At 38.2% G+C, this 7,704-nt stretch overlaps 1 protein-coding gene across 1 annotated transcript in view; it reads right to left on the reverse strand.

Moving 5' to 3' along the window:
* LOC117460419 (myelin basic protein-like) overlaps positions 1–1,576 on the reverse strand; it is a 75,797-nt gene extending 74,221 nt beyond the window's left edge. The window contains exon 1 of the mRNA XM_034101814.2: positions 1,351–1,576. The gene's annotated coding sequence lies outside the window, so the exon portion shown is untranslated. The remainder of the gene's footprint in view (positions 1–1,350) is intronic.
* Positions 1,577–7,704: the final 6,128 nt, after the last annotated feature.

Genomic DNA, 7,704 nt, shown 5'->3' on the forward strand with positions numbered 1-7,704 from the left:
GCATATAAACCCGGGCGCCGTTCAAAATGGCAGCACACTGCTCCTAACACTAGGATGGGTCAAATGCAGAGAAACAATTTCCCCACGGGGATTAATAAAGTATATCAAATCAAATCAAAATCAAACGCTTGGACTCACTCTTTTTTTTCATGAAACTTACTATGTGTAAAAATGACACTCTGCATCGTGTCATATTGGGTCCTATGCTGCTGTTACATCCTGGAATTACTCAATGCATAGGTCAGTTCTCTTCAGTAAGACCAACAGAGCCTGAAGGGTTCCTGTTAGGGACTTTAGTCTTTTGATGTAAAGTAGAGTAACAAGTGGAGCTTGCTGCTTACCAGGCCCTGCTTAGGATGAAGAATTATGTAATACTTAGTGTCCTCAATGCTTTTCAGTGCATGTTTTCAGCTCCTAAATGCTGGCTATTAATATTTCTACAAGCAAAGGAAAACCTACAATATATTGAAACCATAGTCTCTGACATATTCCCTTGTGATACATAAATTACTGTACTGTCAGGTAATCTCATAAACGCTCAAAACTCCGTTAAAAAAACGTACACTTTTAAGAATAAATGGTTTGGTGCATATTTTTCATGACTCGTGAAAAATAAAAAACACTTAACAGAAATACGTGTGATCGTGTGGTCTATTCGGCATATATATGACACCTTCATTTAATCCAGTTTAAACTAAACAATGGGTTTCACTCTTGCACCGACGGTAGAATGCTACGAAAACAAACCGGGTTTTCCGGTGGTAAATAGTAAGGGGCAATTACAAAAACTCTAAATTGTATTGGGTTAAAATCCAGCTTGGCTTTAGGTTTACATGCCGAATTGAAGAGAACACTCTAGATATTGATATAATGCCTTAAGTTGTTTTTAGAACGGCGTGTTAAGCTTCCACTAAGCAAATACTCGTTAAATTGCTTTGCCTGTTAACTATGTTCTGTTTCAAGGAGAGAAGGCAACAGGGAGGGTGGTGGTTGTAGTAGAGGTGGTGGGGGGCGACACTGTCAAAAGCACATGACAAAGCAGTGACACGGTCTGCTGGCAGTGATGCTTTCTTAAAAACACTCACTACTAATAGTCACACAGGGTTTAGGTAGACTTGGACGGGCAAAACAATATGACATGCCGTGCATATTTTCCTTGCAGGTTTCGAAACGAGCGGTTGTAAACAAGTCGACGTGGATAATATGTTTACTATCGCTACATCGCGTATCCTGCGGCAGAAAAATCCCCACTAATGCGATAGTAATGCGTCCACTACATGTGTGAAACTGTTTTTACACGGGCTTTATAGACTTTCATTTGCTTTTTGGTTAATGTTACAGTGCACATACCCTTCTCCGGTTAGTCTGTGTCAAATGCATCCACAGCTGAGCCTTGTACTGGATGTAACCAACTGTCAAGTCTTCTTTCGACGGTGGTCGTCAACAGCATCAACAATAACGCCTTTTCACTCTTTATGGTTCGCCGTTGCCTTGTTCACCAAAGTGCCTCCGTAACACAACAACGAGAAAAAAAACGTGTCTCGGTGGTGCTTCCTGATTTAGGTACAGTGGGGATGATGTTGTTTGTAAGGGGTGGGGCGGTATGCAGCTTGAGTCCGCCAAGAAATGTCGGGCTAAAAAGCACGTTGGTGCACGTCTGTGCATGATTAGCTCGTGCTTCATGGTAGGGAGGGTTCAATTAACGCGCGAAACAGAGACGTGATTTTGAAATACAGAACGTGACTCAAACAGCTGCAGGATAGCAGAGACAGTGAGCTAAAGACGTCTTATTTCCTGCACCATTTGTCTCCATGTTCACTGGGTGGGGGCAGTGCATTGCTCAAGGGTACCGCTGTTGAGGAAGAGGTGTGGCAATCGCTGCAGTCATATTTCACCCAGTGCAGGGATGTAATACCACTACAGCACCCTTGTACTACTTCCACTATAGGAATAGATTTTGAGGCATCAAACTGTTCAGAGATCCCCTTTCTAAATGCCATTTGTTAGGTTACATTGGGGCTGTATGTATACCCAAAAATATTTACCCAAAATGTATACTATTTTATTGTATGTATATATAATTTTCATTTCATTTCATTTCAAGCCTTTATTTACCCAGGTGTATCCCTTGAAATCATTGATCTCTTTTTAAAGGAGACCTGCTCAAGTAAGTTCCACATGAAACATAAAAACATAAAACAACAGAACAACAAAAAGGACATCACACAGCATCATTACAGGGATTACAATTTACAATAACTATCCCCAGGGGCGCCGTAAGGGGGTGAAAAGTTAGGACGATTCTAAGGGCCCGTGACTGACAGGGGCCCAAACAATTGTAGAACATTAAGAAAAAAACGTTTAAGTAACCAATGTGATTATCTTTTCATGGTTGTGTTGCGATGATCTTTTTAAGTATTTCCAATTTCATCGATTATTAAATTAATCCGAGTAGGCCTACCCATTTATAATCTGATTAAAGGTGGGGTAGGTACATTTGAGAAACCGGCTCGAGATACACTTTTTGTTATATTCCATGGAATGCTCTTAACTTCCCGATAGCAATGAATATCTTAAGTGCTTTGAAAAGAAATCCATAAAAAATGTCATCTGTGGAAGCCGTTGTACTGTAAAAAGCACAACCAATCATCTGAGCCGGCCCGGCTAAAGTAACTGGATGGCCTACCTGCCTCTCAGCCTTCCATTTGTGCACAAATTTATCTCGTGCCCTCATTGGTCATGTGCGCGTTCGTGTGTGTTGGAGGAGGGGCTCTGTAAGGAAGTGGCAGATTTTTTCCGGCTGTGTATTTTCAAATTGCACTCGAGCTGGTTTCTCCAAAATGACCTACCCCACCTTTAACTCAAATAGTTCAGTACTACAAACATAATTGCTTTCACCTTTAAAATCTAAATTAAGTTGAACCAACTTAATTTTAATCGTAAAGACGGTGTGATATTTAGTTGCATTTTGTTTAATGTGAGCTATTGTATTTTATTTATTTGAGTCCATACTGCTCAAAAATGTCCATGCAAATTGTTACCTTAATTTGTTTGAGTATTAGAAACTAATTTCTTTGAGTCAAAAATAATATACACATGTAATGGTGGGATAGGTAATTTTGGAGAAACCAGCTCGAGTGCGCTCGAATTTGAAAATACACAACCGGAAAAAATCTGCCACTTCCTTACAGAGCCCCTCCTCCAACACACACGAACGCACACATGACCAATGAGGGCACGAGATAAGTTTGTGCACAGATGTAAGGCTGAGAGGCAGGTAGGCCATCCAGTTATTTTAGCCGGGCCGGCTAAAATGATTGGTCGTGCTTTTTACAGTACTACGGCTTCCACAGATGAAATGTTTTAATGGATTTTTTGTCAAAGCACTTAAGATATTCATTGCTATCGGGATGTTAAGAGCATTCCATGGAATATAACAAAAAGTGTATCTCGAGCCGGTTTCTCAAACTTACCTACCCCACCTTTAAGTTCCACTTTTTAACATTTTAAAATGTTCTTTACACAATGAACTTTTTATAACAAATGTTATATAATTAGTATGCTATGCATCCTACACTAGCTTAAAACAAGTAGCTGATGACTACCTTACAGCTTGTGTTACAATGTATATGCAAGCAGCTGTTGTAAATGAAGCTGAACAAAAATGGCTACTTACCAGTTAACTTGATAGATTATTAGGTTAAAATCCTGTTGTTGCACTGATATATAGAGTTCTGCTTCCAGGATGAATGCAGATTGCTCCAACTCAACATGCGGTCAGCAAAGTCCGGGCAATTCCAGGCGTGTGTTCAGTTTTGAAACTAAATCGTTGAAACTCAATAGATATGAGTTACTTAAGCAATAGCTCACGACAGGCCGTGGTGTAGGCTCATTATATCACAGCTAAGGGGCGTGGTTCGGCCCGACGCGAAGCGGAGGGTCGACAACCCAACTGTACACAACTGTATACAACTGTACACAACTGTATACAACTATCCCAACTGTATACAGTTTTTCTCAGACGCGGAGGGATACTGACTTGTTGTGAAAAGTAACTACAATTCTACCCGTGGTATACGCTCAGTATATCACGGCTAAGAACCAATCAGATTGTTTGATTTGACTTGTCCATTTTATAATCTAATTTATTACATGGTTTAGTTGAATACTCAATTCTGATTGGTCAATTCAGAACATGTGACACGTTGTTAATCCAGAACAGACAGACCGCTGTCAAGGATTTATTGACCGTTGTTAAGGACGCTCACATCTGCACAAAGTCCGGTCGATTTAACTGTATACAGTTTGGCTGAAAAGCAAACTGCATGCAGATCAAACTGCATGCAGATCAAGATCCTGATCTGCCTGTCGGGTGTTCTTTTACCCATAATGACCGCCTCGCTGCACGTTATCCCTACTTAGTATGTAGTTGAGTGAACACAGACATATTTTTTCAAAATCATTACATTTGTAAGTTACATTTTATTTGCTCTTTTTCAGTTTGACCAACTTATTAAAATGAGTTGTAAACTAACTAAAATAAGTTGAGGTAAAAAACAAAAAGAAATTATGTTGAAAAAGTATTTAATTTTAAGTGGAATCTACTAACCTCATGAATCGCTTTTTAGAGTGTACTGCTCCTCCTCCTTTATTGGAACACCTACACAATGGAGGCTAGGCTATATTTGTATTTGGCTTGACCTGCTCTATGGCTGATGTAGTTACATTTACAATGTCCTCAACTTTGATATTATATTTCAAAATTGTTAATCACTGTTTATGATGATGCATCGTTGGATAATCAGGCCTTCTACGCACATGCCCAGGTGCCAAGGCAGCAGTGAAAAGTGATTAGTCATATTTATTGTGTTATAGTAACAGAGTTTATTAAAAGTAGGAGTGTCCCAATTATTCAATATTGCTTCCTGATCCCAATCAGAGTCTTGGAAGAATTAGAATCTGCACCAAAATAAATTGCCTTTCGTTATTAAAATACTTTCAATAGGAAATTATTTTAAGAACACAAAGCATAGGTTCAAATTCCTAGCAAGATAAAAAAAAAAAGTAATTGGATTCATTTTTCAAAACCAGCAAAATAAATTAAAACAATGCCTTTGTTAAAGCATTTTTGGAAAATCTACTGGACGGGCCAACAAGACATATGCCAAGGGAACAAGGCAGCAGGGGCCCCTAAAATACCCCTTGAGGCAAGACTTCATTTTTGTATTTGAGTGGAATGCAATTAATATATATACTGTATACTGATAATGTCAGCAAACATTGCACCAAAGTGCTCCTAGTAGGAATGCAATTTAAAACGAGTTATTTTTATTGTGTGTAAATATCCCATGGGCCTTGTATTGATTTGCTTATTGATATTTTCTTTGTCGTCCTTGAGAAACATGTTCCCAAGTAATATTAACATAAATCATTTCCACACCATGAAAGTGTCTTTTTGTGATGTGAAAATTGCATTTATGGTGCTGTTTAATGATCAAAGAATCCTTAGTTGTACTTCACCGCGTAAAGGCCCGAAGGTACAGACTTTTATCTTCTCAGAGCACCAAAGCAAAAATGCTAAAACTTCCATGACTTTGAAAGTCCAACTCTGAGCAGATATCAAAGTTGAAACTCCATTTTGATTGCGATTACATTTTGAGCTTTTTGTTCAGTCTCCTTGCGCTCTCAGATGTTTTATGTCAGGCTGTGATTGACAAGGTTATAATAGAACATTGCCAAAACTACAAAGGCATCCCATTGTTGTCATTCCTTGTTTGCCTAAAATCTGTTCTTTTTTTATAAGTTTCCATAACTGACTTTGATTAATTGTTGGAGAATAATTTTTATTATAGAAATACATTGGGTTGTCTTTTCTTTCAGAATGACTCAAAGGAGAATCAAAATTGGTTTTGCTCTTCCCGATTGTGACATTTCCAATCAGTCAGACAGGAATCAATAAAACCCTAAACAAGAGTTTGCAACCATGTGGTTCTTTGTGTCTGTAGGCACGGCTTTGAGCTAAATGCTAACGTCAGCATGCTAACAGGCTCTTACTTACAATGCAAACATGCTAATGTTAAGCACGAATTTCACTTATTTCTTGATGTACCATCTTAAATCCTTTAAACTGTACAGTGTCTCATTGTAAAATCAAGAATTCCTTGCACACCCAATATACTGTATGTGCAAGGCTGAACCCCCAGATTGCCATATAGGCCTATCCTCTCTTGTAAGCAGGTTACACATCCCAAACATCTCACAAATGCTTGATCAAAAATCTAACTCTCACAAAAATTTGACAAAGTACTGTATCTGCACACTGTATTAAAATATTTCAAATGTGACAAAGATCTCTGTAAGATTGCACAGTTAAAATATCTGGGAACTTTTAATACAGTGTGCAGATCTATTGTCCAATTCTTGATCCAGTCCTCCTCATTAAGCTGGATTTACGGAAAGAGCAGCCCCATGCCTTGGTGCAGTGGTCCCCAACCACCGGTCATTTGGTACCGGGCTGCAGAGAAAGATTGAATAAAAACATATTTTATAAAAATATTATAAAACATTTTTATAAAAATATTATACAAACATATTTTATTGATTTATTGATTATCAGTCTGAAAGACATTTAATTGTTCGCGTGCCGTGAGTTATTACAGTGATACCTTTTCCTGAACCAGCCCAACTCATGGAAAACCGCCCTTCTGGCAACACTGTCTGGACTCTGGAACGTCACTATCACAGATTTTTTTCAGATTTGTGAACAATATTTGAGAGAAATGGTTATTTTGTGTATATAGAATTTTTTCATTCATTTTTTCGTTCATCTCATGAAAAATGGGAGCAAAAACAAAAGTGTTGCGTTTATATTTTTGTTCAGTGTATGTTATAGTTTGGATTCTTAAAGCTTTAAGTCTACTATCCCATCATTCAAGGGTGGTTTTCAATATAAGTAATGTTTTTTTTTGGATGGACACTATGATTTACTTTTTTTACTATGTTCAATCTGAATTTACTTTAGAATAAAACAATTCTATATTGATTCTGACTTTTCTACATCCCGCTCACAGGTTTATCATTGCTTTGAGAAAAAAGATTATTAATTTATTTGCAGCAATAAATAAATTAAATCGATTGAACTATAGCCGAGGCAATTAAGGTCTGAACCCATGCTTTGAAAAAGTAACTACTTTACTTGCATGTTATCTAATCGTCTGTGCCGCGGTGCCGTAAACACGTTTTTTTTTTTTGTTGCAATTATATGCCTTTGTGGTGTGTTTGATTGCAACATTCAACCCAATGGAAAATAGCTAACCAGTTAACACAATAACCAGTTAAACAGGAACACAGGTCGTATTATTTTATTTCGTCATATTTATCCCCCCACAACTTGAAGGCCGGTCCGCGAAAATATTTTCTTACATGAAACCGGTCCGTGGCGCAAAAAAGGTTGGGGATCGCTGCCTTAGTGGACGCCTAAAAGCCCATGAGTGTGGACATTAGGAATGGGTCATAGTTTTTCACAAAATAATTTATTGAGTCATAGAATTTGTTTATAGCAAAATCAAATGGCCTGTGATAATAATACATGAGCAATGGTTCCAATCCGTCCTGACTCAGTCCTCCCGATTGTGTTTGTGAATGCAGAGGTCAGGCTTTGAGGGAGTTTGGCACCAGGGTGTGAGGGGTAGCATTGGGGTACTT

The sequence above is a fragment of the Pseudochaenichthys georgianus genome, chromosome 16, assembly GCF_902827115.2.
Source record: "Pseudochaenichthys georgianus chromosome 16, fPseGeo1.2, whole genome shotgun sequence".
In the NCBI taxonomy this organism is placed as follows: domain Eukaryota; kingdom Metazoa; phylum Chordata; class Actinopteri; order Perciformes; family Channichthyidae; genus Pseudochaenichthys; species Pseudochaenichthys georgianus.